The sequence below is a fragment of the Cnephaeus nilssonii genome, assembly GCF_951640355.1.
Source record: "Cnephaeus nilssonii genome assembly, chromosome: 6".
In the NCBI taxonomy this organism is placed as follows: domain Eukaryota; kingdom Metazoa; phylum Chordata; class Mammalia; order Chiroptera; family Vespertilionidae; genus Cnephaeus; species Cnephaeus nilssonii.
This window is the reverse complement of record NC_137077.1, coordinates 32,246,761-32,263,846: the sequence shown is the minus strand read 5'-3', so window position 1 is coordinate 32,263,846 and position 17,086 is coordinate 32,246,761. Positions and strand designations below refer to the sequence as shown.

The following is a 17,086-nucleotide window of genomic DNA, read 5'->3' as shown; positions in this document are numbered from 1 at the left end:
GGGTAAAGGAGGAATAAATTGTGATGGAAGGAAACTTGACTTGGGGTGGTGAACACACAATACAATATATAGGTGATGTATTAGAGAATAGTACACTAGAAACCTGTATAATTTTATCAACCAATGTCACCCAAATAAACTCAATAAATAAAATAAAATTAAGCAAACAAGAAAGACCTTTAAAAAAAAAACAAGATGCTCTGTATTTTCTTTTCTTCCTCTGATGGCTCCTTATATGTCTATGTGGAATGTAAGGGTTCTGAAGTACTATGGATGTTCTGTATTCTGTCATTCTTATCCCTGTTCACTGGTATTTTCTTAAATAACTGAAGTTTAAAAGAGTTGGCCTTGACGCCACTTGCTATGAATCTGCCTCTAAATGACTTAGCTCTTCTTATTTCTCTTCTAGGCATTTTAATCAGCCCATGGTATAAAGGCAGACTTCAAGAGGATCCTTAGAAGTCTTGGACAAGCCTCCCCGCATGTGGCAGGTATGTCTCTGTTTAGACACTGACTGTGCAAGACATGTAACTTTATTCTTCTGTAAATAAATATAAATTATATTTAGATTCTCTCTTTAACCATGTGGCAACATTCTGAGATTGCATCTGAGTTCTAGGTGAGTTTAAGAGGTACCAAGCTTTTGAGGGGTGCTGCACCTGCTCCTTGGCTGACTGAATGGAGAAAGAAGCACGACTGAAGGAAATGAAATAAAATACTTCAAATATTATACCCAATATGATAAAAATATTGCCTGTCCCTTTTGAGTACCTATCATGTGATTTTAATCTTTATAATGGTCCTGAATCTTTTATATTAAAGGTTTGACAGTTGAGGAACTCAGATGTATTAATTGTTAGAGCTGCCATAATAAAGTACCACAGACAGGGTGTTTCAAACAACGGGGATTCATTGTCTCACAGTTCTGCAGGGTAGACGTCAGAAATCAAGGTGTCAGCATGGATGGTTCTTTCTGAGGGCTGTGCGAGAAGAATCTGCTCCAGCCCTTCTCCTTGGCTTGAGAAGGCATTTTCTCCGTGTCTTTAAGTATATTTTTATTGATTTCAGAGAGGAAGGGAGAGGGAGGGAGAGATAGAAACATCAATGATGAGAGATAATCATTGATGGGCTGCCTCCTGCACACCTCCCCTTCCCCCCTCCCCCCTGCCCCACTAGAGACCAAACCCAAAACCAGGGCTTGTGCCCTGACTGGGAATTGAACCGTGACCTCCTGGTTCATAGGTTGATGCTCAACCACTGAGCAACACTGGCCGGGCTTCTCCATGTCTTTACATTGTCTTTCCTCTATGAGTGTCTGTCTCCATGTTCCAATTTCCCCTTTTTATAAGGACTCCAGTCTTATTGGATCAGGTGCCACACTAATGACTTCTTCTTGGCTAATTATATCTGCAGTGACCCTATTTTCAAAGGTCCATTCTGAGATCCTGGATGTTAGGACATCAACATGTGAATTTGGGGAGAAAGCACTTCAATCTATAACACCAGCGTTCAAAGAGGCTGACTGGCTTCAACACAGACCTCGAAATGCCATTGCAGGAATTCTGCACCATAACTGTGTGACTCTAGAGTTTGTGTCCTTTCTGTTGTACAACACTTCATCTCAGGCGACTCTTGAATGCAGGTCTGTGCAATGCGGGGAATGCTGTCTTTTCTTCAGCAACCAAATGGCATGGGTCCATTTAGGAAAAGAACTCCTACTTAGTCGTAAAGTCATACCATTGCATAAACTCAGAATAGCTCATCTTACACAAAGGAGAACAGGAACATGTTTGGGAAGAGATCCAATCTACCACATCATACCATAGGCTAGAAAGTGAATTTACTAGTATACCTAGACTAAAGTTATAGGATATGCCAGGATGCAAATAGGTCTGAATCTACTAAAATGGTGTCAACTTGAGTTTGGTGGTGTTATTCCTACGTCTTGTGGTTTGCATGTTTGGTGCTCTTGACTAGTATTCATATCTAAAGAGGCCCTGTGCATGTGGTCTGCTCATGTAGGGCATGTTTAAACAATGTGTACTAAAACAACATAGTTAAATCATGCAAAAAAAGGGGAAAAATCTCTGCTCTAAAGTTCCTGTAGGCATTTACTGGATAATGATAATGATAGCTCTACTAAAAAAGGAGAAAATACGTTCAGCTTCAATGAGGATTGTATTTAGGAGAATTGTCAGATTATTTTGGATATTTTCCTTTTTAAAACAATTTTTTATTGCATCCTAGTGGGAGATAGGAATTATAATAGTGATTCGGAAAAGTGGCTTTGTGCATATAAACATAATTTGAGTCTTGTAGTCGTCATCATTATTTTATTCCAGATGGCAAAAAAATATTATTTTTTTCAGTTAGTGTCTGAAATATATACCTAAAGAAATAAGTCCCTTATAAGATTTTTCTTGCCAAAATTCTAGTAGATGCTCACTTACCGAGAAATATGTGTACTGAGAAATATTTAAGAAAAATACACTTTAATGAAGCTGCGCTAATGATATTTATTTAGCTAATTGTGTACAGGGATCTAAACATGATTTCACATAGAGTATACTGTTGGCCATGCAAATAAGAATCTCACAGGTGTGCAGAGTTTTGGGAATTAGCAGATCTAATGAAAATCAGAGTATGCCTCAAAGAAATATTTTATTGTAAATTAGATTTCCCATTATAAAATAAATCCAGCCACATAACAAAAATATTTTAAAATAAGGGTAAAATTGCTAACAATACCAATAAGCAGAAGCAATAAAAGTAACCTTTTGGTATATGTGTTTCTCCTCCTTTTTTATTTATTTGTTCGGTTGAGGATTACTGAGCACTTACTCAATGCAGACACTTGAGAAATAAGGAGTACTAGGAAAAGGTTCTTGCCCTGAAGGAACTTTTAAATTACCGGGGGAAACAGATAGTGAATCAGGCCGTACAGTAGGTGATAAGTGCAATACTGGAGGATTGTGGGCCACAGAGCTTACTGTCAACTCTTGTCAGGTCTGGGAACGCTTTATCAGGTAAGCTGGGATAGACACGTGTGAAGAAATTTGTTAGCCAGGAAAGAGAAGAAAATAACTTTGGTTTGAGGAAGGAACATCTGCTAAAGTATGACAGGATTGAAATAACATCATACAGGAACTGTAAATGATGCATCATGTCTGTAACAACAGAGAATGAGGTTGGAGAAGTAGGTGGAGGTGACATCATGGAAGGATTAGTGCCAGTTATCCTATTGGCAAGAAAGTTTTCAAGTAGGGAAAGAATATGTGTAGAATTTTATTTTCAAAAAAATAATCTTTAGCAATATGATTGACTATATAGCTTAGAAATTAAGACCTTAGGAACTAATGGTTTGGTAAGGAGCCATATCTATCTATATATAAAGAAGCTGTTTAAAAAAGGTGAAATAAATGATGCTTGGCTTGCATGGGCCTCTAGCAGCATTTTGGTAGGGATTCTAAAATGAGTTCTCATGATTATATATTTTTATAAAATTTGCAAAAAGTATGAATTTTTAACTTCAATCACCTGTGAATACTTTCACTTTCTATATCGCTACCCCTCTGTTATGCTTCTCTTACTATTGACATTGTGGCAGATTTTGTACTTGCAAGTTTACCTTTTTCTTTTTAACAGGGACCCCAAATTGCATAAGCTTAGGCCTCACTTTGCAGATGCATCCCCAAGATGACATTGCAGCAATTTAAGAGAAATGACAGTTTCTTAAACCAAGGTAGTAGCTGTAGAGATGAAACAGAAAAAGATGTGGAAGACTAATGGGGAGGAATTATTGGCTATGCTGTCATGAGGGAAAGGCTAGTTCCAAGATTTCTTATTTCTATAGCTCTATGAATGGTAGGGTTGCTAACAGGAAAAGAATGGAAGGGGCAGGTCACTATTGTAAATAATAGTTTATTGAACATCTTTATGTGGGTGCATGTTTCATATTTTTGAATTTGCAAAAGTGGATTTACTGTATCATAATGTATAAGAATTATAATGGATTTTGTTATCTATAACCAAAGTCTTTCTGAGATAGATTGTGCCATTAAAAACTGCTACGGTTATGTATAAAGGAGTTTTCTTGTCTACTCCCACTAGCATTGGGCATTATAATTATCAAACTAAATTATTGGGTAAAATCAGTATCTCCTTTTCATTTTATTACCCTTAGGGGAGATAAATACCATCCATTATTGTGACCTCTCTATACTAACCTATTTTCCAGGGCTGGTTATTGTGGTCTTTTCCTGGTAGGGATTTAGGAAGCATTAGAAGTTAGTTGTAAATCTTTTATGTAAGTAGTTATGTTATATACTCCAAATGCATGCATATATACATACAGGGGTGGACAAAAGTAGGTTTACAGTTGTAACACAAATCAAAATACAGTAATTATTAAATAATAATATAAGAATAAACTGTGTTTCATGTACTTACAACTGTAAACCTCCTTTTGCCAACCCCTGTAGATTACAAAACCTAGAAGTAGGTGGGGCTAAGCGGTGTTGTAGATTAGATAGTTTTAGACCATGTATCAGCAATGTTTTTTTCTAATAAGGACCAGATACTAAATATTTTAGGCTTTGTAGGCTAGATGAAATTGAGTCTATTGCATACATACTTTAAAAGGGAATTTTTTCCCCACAAAATTTTCATTGACATCGTTCAAAATATAATAATAATAATTGAGTAAATTTTTCATAACAGAAGTCTAATAATGAGAAAAATTGAATTCTTTTTGGGAGAAGACATTTCACTTAGTTGCAATTCAAAGTTAATGTTCTCTATCATCAAATTGTTTGTAAGTGTTAATTCATTAAGCCATTCTTATTTCACAGGCAGTGAGCTGGATTTGGATCACAGGCCAAATTGTGCCAACCCCTGTTTTAGACAATGACATTTAAAAGTCTTTTTTTTTTTTTTCATTAGGCTTTGTTAAATGTTTTATTTGATAATAAGTTTCAGTTCTTTGTATACTTTATTTGAACCCATGGCAACATACAAGTTGTAAAACACTTACCAAAATGCACGTGTGTGGGTCATGGGTGGTTTTATTCTTCGTTGCCAATGGTATTTTGGGATATATCTGAGGTAGCAACACTATTACAATGAACCATTTTGTCTATTTAGGTTAACAGACCAGAGAAGTGAAACAGGAAACTAGACTTGGCAGATCCAAATTTGGTCTGTTGGAGTATGTATTGGAATGACTTTGAGTATTCCTGTTGTTGACTTTGAGTTGGCTATAATTGGTTCTGTTCATTAAAGTCTGTTTCTACAAAGTTTGGGAGGTCTGTGCTTTGGTTATAGCTTTGCTGTTGCTCAGCAACATTCCAAAATGTCTTAATTCTTCCCCAACCCTCCCTCACAAACTTCATGTCTTAAAATATATTTTATCGCTTTCACATTACATTTGCTAATGGTTTTGGTGGCACAGCTACTGAGTTCTTATGGCTTCAAGAAAGAAAAGAAACAAAATAAAAAGATATGAAAATTTAAAAAGCTAATAAATAGGTCACTTCACCCACTTTAGAGATGGGGCCGTATATCCCGAAAGTTTCAACTGGAATTTGATTCCTAAATACAAGATGAATTTTTTAAAACTCTTAATGAATAGTTTTAGAAGTCTATGAAAGCTTGGATAAATTTAGCTACTTTCATGAGTATGCTGAATTATAGATTGGATTTCTTAAGAACTGACATTTGGATGGAAAGTTTATGTTTTATCTTTTTAGTCAATATGGTACAAAGAATTGGTATCGTTCTAATGCATAATCAAAGATAATGCAAATGAATAAACTCAATATTAAAAACCTTATTTTAAAAAATATAAAAAGTTTTTCCTATATTACTGTTATGTAGAACATTTTGACTTAATATTTTGTTTAATGGATAAATATACTATACATATTTATACAACAACCATAACTATGTGTATTTTTTAAGAGAAAATGTATTGTTAGATTGCAATTTTTTTCTGAGAGTCAGCACAGGAGATAATTCCATCAAAAATAAATTTGGAGAATTATTTTCTTCTCTTATTTATTTCCATAGGCTATTTGGAAAGCTAGATTCCAAATGCATGTTACCATAGTTTTCCTGCCAGTGGCTAAACTAACTCAGCCTGCTCTTCTCAAACATTATCTTGTTGTTATTTTTTTAGCTGCTGAAATATGTGGCAATTTAAAAAAAATCTTTAATTCCACATTTTGTTTATACTTTAGATACAGAAGGTCTTTGTTTTTTTTAGAAAACCAGTACTAACAGCTTTATAATACCAAGAACAAAATTTGCTCCAAACACCATTCTTTTTTATTTTTCACTGAATTCTCTAATTATTGTTAATTATCATTGGAATTCCTGTATCTTAAAATAAATTCTTTTAATAGATGCTTATAATTACAACTATTGACAAATATCTGATATTTGTTATTACAAAAAACAAAAACACTTGTTCAATTAGGAAAGGAGTAAATTATTTTACCAGAGGCAAAAGAAGCCTTAAGGCCCTTCTCTCTTATAAATTCTTTCCAGGTTTTGGGGAGAAGCTGTTGACAGTGTGTCCAGTTGATCACATGTTTGGTAAAATTAGCAAAGTAAACAATTTTAATTGCAATCATTTATGACCAGCACATCTACTTTAACCTTCCTCCATTCCTTTCCTGTTTTGCAGTGGCTTTGGTGAGGCCATGGGTTTGTTTTGGTGTGTGTGTGGGGTGGTCTAACAAAAGAGGAGTCAGACTGAGGACAGAATGATTTTAAATTTAGTGCGATAGAGTTATGTTGTTTGCAAACACTCCTAGGTATAGTGAAGCTATTGATGATGTTCCACTTTGCCAAGTCACTGGAGCCTAGTGACACACAGGTGAGGAACCAGAGGCCATCATGCCCTATGACAGGCAATGACACTTGGCACATGTAGGTAGGGGACAGACTCCAGATTCGAGACATACAGAGCCAGAATCTACTGTGTGGAAACCTTTCTTGTTACTAGGATATGGTTTGTGTCAGTGCCCAGTCACAATAGACGTTCTCTTCTGTCAGAGATTAATGATTGATGCAGTTAATACTATTATTAATGCATCATATATATTTTTCTTTTTTTGATTGATATTACATAAATGGAATTTCTTAGATACCTTGTAGCGATAATACAGGCAGCAAGCACCACTATGGTGTGTACAATTGCATGTTTTCTGAATCCAAATTATGTGTAGTTAAAAATAATTTTTTATTTCCTTATTGATTAAGGTATTACATATGTGTCCTCATCCCCCCATTAACCCCCCAAACCCTCCCACTCATGCCTTCACCTCCCTGGTGTCTGTGTCCATTGGTTATGCTTATATGCATGCATACAAGTCCTTTGGTTGATCTCTCCCCTTTACCCCCACCCTCCCCTACCTTCCCTCTGAGGTTTGATGGTCTGATCGATGCTTCTCTGTCTCTGGATCTGTTTTTGTTCATCAGTTTATGTTGTTCATTATATTCCATAAATGAGTGAGATCATGTGATATTTATCTTTCTCTGACTGGCTTATTTCGCTTAGCATAATGCTCTCCAGGTCCATCCATGCTGTTGCAAATGGTAAGAATTCCTTATTTTTACCGCAGCATAGTATTCCATTGTGTAGATGTACCACAGGATTTTAATCCACTCATCTGCTGATGGGCATTTAGGCTGTTTCCAAATCTTAGCAATTGTAAATTGTGCTGCTATGAACATAGGGGTGCATATATTCTTTCTGATTGGTGTTTCTAGCTTCTTGGGATATATTCCTAGGAGTGGGATCACTGGGTCAAATGGGAGTTCCATTTTTAGTTTTTTGAGGAAACTCCATACTGTTTTCCACAGTGGCTGCACCAGTCTGCATTCCCACCAGCAGTGCACGAGGGTTCCTTTTTCTCTGCATCCTTGCCAACACTTGTCATTTGTTGATTTGTTGATGATAGCCATTCTGACAGGTGTGAGATGGTACCACATTGTTGTTTTGGTATTAAACAAATTAGATGAAAAAATGGATTATCTTTCTATTTTCTCTATAGAAAATTATATTTATAGAGACAATCAAAGAGTGCAGTCAACAACTGTAGGGGGGAAAGCATTAGAGAGGTGTGGTCAGAGAGCTAGTTAATCTGAATATATGCTTTCTTTCAGATTTTGTGATGTTTGTGATATTTATCAGTAGTTTAAAGTAGTAATTTATTGGGGTATTTTTCACTTTAAATATTCACTTTTATGTTAAATTAAAAATTTTAATTTGTATTCTTATTCTAACATTGCATAAGCTTTGGGCCCCCACAAAACCTGGATCCACAGAATAAATACTTATTAAATATTTAGATACCATGAAGGTAAGGACCACTTTTAGCCTGGCATGGAGCCTAGTATATAGTTGTCACTCATTATGTGTTTGGAACAGAATGCATTTCCATAATAATAATTAGTTATTTTTTTTCAAATGACCGGTACTTTATATGGACATTAATAATATCTGTAAGTTGTAGCTAAGAAGAATTTCTACCTTCTCAGGGCCTTGAGGTGATTAAACTATTCTACAAAGCATTTTCTTATGGGTGAAAAACTATTAAGAGTCCTTCATTTAACCAGGAATTTGATATATGGAAATAGTATTTATTTGACCATTTACCTAAACTACCTTTTCTGCTTTAACTTGTCAAAGGAAAAAAAAAAATAAAAAGGAAGGAAGGAAGAAGGGAGGGAGGGAAGGAAAGAGGGAAGGGAAGAGAAAGCCTCATAAGTCAGAAGACTTTCTGGTCAGAATCCCATATAATAAAAGGTTAATATGCAAATCAACCGAACAGCGGAACGACCGGTCACTATGACACGCACTGACCACCAGGGGGCAGACACTCAACGCAGGGGGAGCGCTGCTCAGCCAGAAGCCAGGTTCATGGCTGATGAGTGCAGCAACAGTGGTGGGAGCCTCTCCTTCCTCCACAGCAGCGCTAGGGATGTCCGACTGACGGCTTAGACCCTCTCCTTGTGGGGAGTGGGCCTAAGCCGTCAGTCTGACATCGCCCGACGGCTCCCAGACTGCGAGAGGGCGCAGGCCGGGCTGAGGGACCTGCCCCCCTGAGTGCACGAATTTCATGCACCGGGCCTCTAGTGGGTTATAATGTTGTAATAGTAGGACAACCTCTGAACAGGTGGGTCAAATTCTGAAATGTGGCCAGGACACAGTTAATAGCGTTCCTAGGAAAGTAGTAACGAGTATTATTAAGATTGTCTATACATAAATCCTTCCAAATAGTAATTTTCAAACAAAAATATAGGTAACTAGTATATTTGTCTTGGTTGTGTCTACCTGTGTTTTAAATAACTCATTGTCACAGGGCAGTACTTATGGTGTTTCAAGGAATTAAGCCCAACATCTTCCTTTGGTCAACACATTTTGCATTTTAACTAACACTCTGTCCTAAGCATCTCTGTGCTCACCTATCTTCCACTTGTACCTGGAGATTTAGACATATTCTTCCCAAGTACAGACAACCCCCTTTTAAAGCATCGATTTGGGGTACACAAATGGATAGGAGTCCCCAAAGATGCATCTCGGGATGACTGTTCCTACGTCATTCGCCTGATTACTGCTAGGTGTGTTGATAGAGGACTTAAAAAGTGTTAGCTGGCTGGGCCTGTGTGGCTCAGTGGTAGAGTGTCAACCGCTGAACCAGGAGGTCATGGTTTGATGCCCTGTCAGGGCACATGCCCAGGTTGCAAGCTCTAGCCCCAGTCGGGGGCATGCAGGAGGCAGCCAATCAATGATTCTCTCTCATAATTGATGTTTCTATCTCTCTCTTCCTCTCCCTTCCTCTCTCTGAAATCAATTAATATATACTATATATATTTTAAAGTGTTAGCTGGATGAGGCCTGAATGTGGGGGCTGCTGCCGTGCCGGCATCTACAGGGTTAACCAGTCTTGCCAGCGTGAACAATGGAAACAGGGCAGCTCTAAATGAAATGAGCTGAATATTTCATTCGGCCACTCAGCTGCCTGCTCCAATTGCCTCCTTTACTAAAATAAGAGCTTAATCTAAAGTGACAACAACATCAGTTTCTGTGTGCTGCAGTCACACTGAACATGATTTCCTTAACATAAACACTATTTACATGGCCTGCCTGGATAGAGCAGGGAATCAGGAGCATGCCCCGCTAAGACACAGGGTACAATGAAGGACGAGGAGCAGGCAGCTAAGAATTAACATCAGCAAATGAAAGCCTGACCCTCAGAGGGCATGTTCCTGATACATTTAAAAATGAGAGAGCATTGCACCAGTAACCTCAGCCTTTGTAAAGACTATGCCATTTAAAATAAAATAGCACCTTTTCAGTTTAGACACTTAACCACATGCATTATGTCTGACCCATTTTCTAACTTACGTGACACTGGAGGATGGATCCCTCACTGTGATTATTAGAATCTTTCAAACAATTGCAACCAATAGCCTCCCTCCCCAGACTCCTTCTCATAGCAGCCTGCACTTCCTTGAGATAAAGAGGGCATTTCGTTCATTGAGGGCAGGGCAGACAGAGACGTCAGGGGAATGGGAGAGAAGATGTGACCCTTGAACTGATGGCTTTGATGTCAGTGCTAGTGGCACCCAGGAAATCCCTGTTGGGAAGTGATTTTCAGCTTGAGAGTTCTGGAAGATTGGAAGCAGAAGTGTGGCAAGGCACCAGCCCATCCAAGCACAAAATAACCAAAGTTACTTATTTCAGGCACCCCAGAATAGATAATGAGGGAGATAGCAATCCTGAATATGCATGATTGATGGTTTATTTCCACAAGGAGGCTGAGATGGTATTATTTTCACTCTGCAAGTCACATTCTGGGAACTTTACGAGTCACAAAATGTAGAAATACTTATTAGAATTATTGACATTTAATGGGATTTAGTGGTCTTTTTCTCCACCACCAGCTTCATAGATAAGAAAAGTAAGGTACAGAGAACTTGCTCATACATCTGAAGTCACACAGCACATCAGAGAGCCATAGGAAAAGAATTTTGTGAGGTTATTTTCCTCAACAATTTTTACTTCCTTCAAGTCACCATTAACACTTCAATTTCTTTTTTAAAATATATTTTTTATTGATTTCAGAGAGGAAGAGATGGAGAGAGAAATAGAAACATCAATGATGAGAGAGAATCATGGATCTGCTGCCTCTTGCATGCCCCTTAATGGGGATCGAGCCCACAATCCAGGCATGTGCCCTTGACCGGAATTGAACCTGGGACCCAACATTCTATCCACTGAGCCGAACTGGCTAGGACAACACCTTCATTTCTAAGATGGCTCTTTTTTTTCTCAAATTTTTCTTGATTGAGATTTGTAGATGCTCGATACCAGACACTGATTTGTGGCTTCTAGGCTCGAATGACCTGAGGCTGCTGGCCAAATGGTAGCTCTTTTTAAAATTTAGTTCTGTGTTATCTGTTCCCATCCTCCAGGCTCCCTGCCTGGGTGAGTGCTCCTGCAGTCCTCACCCCTGTGTTGGTAGATTTTAGATAAGGCTCTTGTTCACTGAAGAAGAAAGGGACTGATCTTTTAAAATTATTTTCTTCTTTTAAGAAAGGTATAATGAGTGACAGGAAAATTAATGAGAGAATCATCAATATCTATCTAGCCGTAATAGATTACTCATTAATCAACAGGCATTTACTTAGGCTCTATAAGACCACCAAGCACTATGTTAGGGAGAGAAAATGATCTCTGACCTCTTGAAGCTCACCATCTCTTGCAAAGGTTTATCATAATTTGCAAAAGAAGCTTAGTCTTCCTCAGAAAGCCACTAAAAATATTATGAAAAAATTAAAATACTCTTTTTTGTTTGAAATCATGCCCTTCTACTCTGTTTTCATCTTCATTTTTAACTTAAGGGAAATATGAACAATAGAACACCCTTTTGTTTGCCACTTATAAAGCATTGATCAGCTCTTTCAGGTACTATTCTAGATATGCCCCCCAACGAATTACACATGTATTCTCATAATATAATGGGGATATAAGCAATTGTACAAGGATTAATTGAACAACTTGGTGAATGCCTTAAGAAGACAGGTACCAAATGCTTGAGAGCAGAGGAGGGGTGGGAATAACCACACCTGCTCTGTGAGACCGCTTCAAATGACAAGGACCTTGCCATCTATCCCCAGTAGTAGCCAGCTCCCAGCTCTTCCACTTGATCTGGACAGTCAACAAATGTCAGCCTGGACTGGCCAAGCCAGTGGAATAGGGACCCTGCCAATTAGTGATGGGGGCAGCCTCTGCACAGATTATTGAAACAGTAGAATGTGCGGAAGGCACGTGGGAAGCTGATCTGTGCCCCGCACGTCTCTGCCTTGTGTCTTGGCTTCACTCAGCCACAATAAGATTCTTGATGACCTTCTCTTTTGATATGTCGGGTGAGCAGAGGCTTGCCTTCTCTTGGGATGCCTCTACTGTTTATTTGCCTCTTCGTGTGAAGGGGCATGATTAGCCAGAGAGAGAGGTGCAGGATTTCTCTTGGTGTAAGTGAAAGAACCCACTGCGCAGAATTTCAGGGCTCTGATGAGAAAATGCCTGAAATAGACTCGGGTAGTCTATTGTGTCTCCCATTTTCTTTCAGTTACTTTTCTCCTAATTAATGAATAGTGATCAGGTTCTCAGTTCTGAAATACTATGTGTATCATTAATTAAGCCACTCATAGTTTTATGTTCTCCAAATATAAGATGTTTTAAGACTATTTGCCATTCTTGTCTTCATGTAGGCTCATACAGACCACTCCCTATAAAAGTAATCATAAAACCCTTTATGTCCTCCTTTGCTATTTTCATTTTAAACTTTTAGGGAGATATGTATTTGTTGTATTGTATATTTTGTATTTGGTCTTCCCCTATTCTTTGAAGGACAAAATTTATTTCATACTAAAATAGAAGATCATATTGTGTCATATCATTTAACAAATAGAAGAATTTTGCCATTTTAAAATATAATTTCCAAACAGAGTACTAGTTTTCATGAAAAGGACCATGCTTTAAAGCATAATATAAGATTCTACTTCTCACAAGTTTCTGGATAATAAGTTAATGTTTTATTTTAAGTTTTACATAGCTAATTATGTGCACAAGAATTAACTTTTCACATCCCATCACTCAAACATCTCGTTACTGGGGGAGAAGTAAGGGTGAGTGGTAGATTCAGGAGAGGAGACCCTTACGCTGCTTATCCTTCAAGCCCTTGCAACCCTTCCCTATAATATCGGCTGTCATTTTGTTATCTCCCACCCTGATTGGCCTGTCATTGTGTCCCATCTGCAAGACCACAACCCAAAAATTCAGCATCGTGATTTTGCAGCAGCTGTTGCTGCAGAAGGTAAATGCCGTGCAGATATTGATGAGCTTGCTAATTTGTTTAGTAGACAGAATTTAGAATGGGGAACAGGATTTGTCTGCTAGCTGTCATCATCCATCAGCCCCAGGCTGCCCCAGGCACTAGGTTTGCTTTTTGCCAGATTCTAATTTCGCTTTATTTTTCCTTAGCTTCAACCTACTTTATTCATTTATTATAATTGGGAGAGTGGTGGTTGAGATAGTAAAAATTCCCATGCCTCACACTTGAGATTGAAGGCTCTCGTATACTGCTGTTTTTGATATCAGGGGATTCAGACTGGACCTGTTGGTCTGTTGATTGATGTAGTTAGTGAATGAAGACTGTGCTCTCAGGTAGGGGTTCTAAAGCATGGTGTGACTGGAAGACTTGCCACAGTTGCCCTCAGCCCTCTGTGTTTCTCCCTGTCGCCACCAAGATCAGAATTTATATTATCAGATTTATTCCTTTGGGGTTCATATTCAACTCATTTAAACATTATTTTTGAGCATCCACTTTGTGTTATTTATTACTGTAGATGCGGGAAATATATTGGTGAATAAGACAGAAAAAGCCCCTGCTCTGAAAGTGCCTGGATTTTAGGGGTGAAGACAGATAAGAAAATAAATATACCACATTTCAAGAGAGTGATAAATCAAATGAAGGAAATGAAGTCGAGTAAGGGGTAGAGTTGGAAGTACTATTTTAGATAAAGAGGCCAGGGAAAGTTCTCTGAGGAGATGACCCCTAAGACATGAATGATGACAAGTCATGTGAAAATCTATGGGGACACTTTAGGGAGATAAAATGGTAAAGGCAAAGATCCAGAAGAGACATTGAGTGTGTTAAATTCCAGGAAAAGCAAGAAAGCCAGTGTAGTTAAAGCAGGTGGTGGGGGAGAGAGAGGGGGGAGCATTAGGGAGATGGAATTGGAGAGGAAGGCAGGGTCAGGTCACTGGATTTTATTCTAAGAGTGCTGGGAGGCTGGTTGTTTTTGGAGGAGTGACTTGATCTGATGCACATTTTAAAAAGCTTACCATGGCTACTGTGTGGAGAGTAGACTGTAGAGGGACAAAAGTGGAAGCAGGGATATCAGTGGGGAAACGATTACAGTAATTCAGTAAGGAATGATTCTGGATTGTACTACAGTGGTAATAGTAAAATGGCAAGAAATAGTCAAAATTGCATATATTATAAATAGCTCTAACTGATGGTTTGGATGTGGACAGATATGGAAAGCAAAATCAAGGGTGACATTTAGATGTTTTGACTTTAAGTATTGAATGGTCAAAGTGCCCATCATTAACTTGTACATATTGGGGAAGGATATAAGATAGGGTAAGGTGGTTACTAACTAGACATTGTTTTTGAAGATTCGTTGATAAAATTGAAATGGAATATAGAAGAAATGAAATGCTAGAAGACTCAAGATGAGTAATTGTTAACCTGAATTTAAAATATGAGAAAAGTTTATATTTTTATATTTAAATGCTGTGTTTTAAGGATTTTGATAAAATTCCAGATTCTACTATTATATAGATCATTTCTGAACACTTAAAAGGAAAACAATATTCACAGAAGAAGCCAGTATGAGTTCTCTGAGATCCAATCATGCAAGATTAACTTCTTTTTAATAGAGCTACCCTATTATCAGATTTTATCATTTATACAATATAGTTTCACATCATAAAGTTCTGAGAAATTAGGACAGAAATTGATTTGGTGTGCCATATGGTGATATAATCTAATAGTTGAAGAACCATATCTAAAGGGGATAGATTAGTATAGGGTTATTAACCTGAAGAGATGTCTGTAGTCAGGTGCCATCCATTCTGTTCCTTGGCTTTTCCTCTTGATTGTTTTTATTAAGAATTTTGATGAAGGTAGAATGAAAGTGAGGAAACTAATACTGACCTTTTCTGGCAAAGGATACATTTGGCACTTTAACCCATTTTATCTCATTTGGTGCTCAATAAGTCAGTAATAGATTCAATGTTGGCCAAAACCTAACAAGGTGAAATTTAATAGTGTTAAAGCAATTCTATATGTAATTTTTAAATCAATCAGTGAAATATAGATAGGAGATATCTTAATTGATACTCCATTGTCAAGATATTACGGTTGATTTTATATTTAATGTAAGCCAACAGTAGGACATAGCTGCTGTTTGAACTGCTGGAACAAGAGGTAGTCACCTTTAATTCATTAGTTGAAGAAATATAGTGTCCAGAACCAATGACATAACCACCTGGTAAAATATACACTGGTCAGCTTACCAGTAATGGTTTCCCCAGTCACTTATAGGTAAAGTAATTTGAAGGACATTGACAACTTAGTGTTTAAAGCTAGTTAATTAGGGGAGTAAATAATGTAGAAACAAATAGTTCATATAAAGAATTGTTTAGCCTGAAAAGCAAAATGTGGGGATAATTTCAAAACAATCTTCAAAAATATGAAAGAGAATTGGCTTTTGAGTCAGTCTGGATCTGGCAAGAAACATATGATGGACTTAAATGAAATGATATGAGGAGAGTTTATTGCAGGGTAAAATTATAAGTATATTAACAGGATTAAAAATACCAAGAACACATAAGATATCACTTCACACTCAGTAGGATGGCTACAATAAAAAAGATTAGTGTTGTTGAGGATATGGAAAAATTAGAACCCTCGTATATTGCTAATGGGAATGCAAAATGGGAAGTTGTTTGGAAAAGAGTCTGGCTGTTCCTCAAAAAGGTTAAACCACGAGTTACCATATGACCAGCAATTCCATTTTTGGCTTCATTCAAGAGAAATGAAAATGTATGTCCACACAAAAACTTGTGCATAGTGTTCAGAGCAGAATTATCCATAATAACCAAATAGTAGAAACAATCCAAATATCCATCAATTGATGAGTGGATAAATAAAATGTGGTATATCCACACGATGGAATATAATTTGGCAATGAAAAGAAATGAAGTATTGATATATGCTAATAACATAGATGAGCCTGGAAAAATAATTCAGTGACAAAAGCCAATCACAAGAGATCACATATTATGTGATTCCATGTATATGAAATGTGCAGATAAATCCTATATAATAAAAGCAGAATATGCTAAGTGTCCAACCAATCAGTCGACCATTCAGTCAACTGCTCGACCAGTCGCTATGACGTGCACTGACCACCAGGAGGCAGACACTCTGACCCGTAGGTTAGCTTGCTGCTTGGGTCCCGCCGACTGGGACTGGGCGAGACAGCCGGACACTCCCTGGAGCTCTTCCGCAGTCCCTTCCTGGCCTGGCCAGCCCCCATCGTCCCGATTGGGACTGGACGAGACAGCCCTGATCTGCCAAATCACCAGCCAGGCCAAGTTTGTGCACCGGGCCTCCAGTAAATCTATAAAGATAGAAAGTAGATTAGTGGCAGCCTAGTGCTGAAAGGTAGGGGGTAAATGGGGAGTGACTGCTAATGGGATGGGGCTTCTTTTTACAGTGATGAAAATGTTCCAAAATTGATTGTAGTGATGATTGTACAACTTTATGAATATATCAAAAAACAATTAATTGTACACTTTACATGGGTGAATTTTATGATATATAAGTTATATTTCAATAAAGTTTTTATTAGAAAGAACCAACAAGGATTGGTACAGAACTCTGGGGATAAGAATTATAGGGACTTGTCACCATGCCTAGGCCTGAAGGAACCATGGGGG

At 37.7% G+C, this 17,086-nt stretch overlaps 1 protein-coding gene across 4 annotated transcripts in view; it reads left to right on the top strand.

Moving 5' to 3' along the window:
• Positions 1-17,086, top strand: part of SOX5 (SRY-box transcription factor 5) — a 950,952-nt gene that overhangs the window by 143,942 nt on the left and 789,924 nt on the right. For all 4 annotated transcript variants that reach the window (XM_079773594.1, XM_079773592.1, XM_079773591.1 and 1 more), the window contains exon 2: positions 410-491. The gene's annotated coding sequence lies outside the window, so the exon portion shown is untranslated. The remainder of the gene's footprint in view (positions 1-409; positions 492-17,086) is intronic.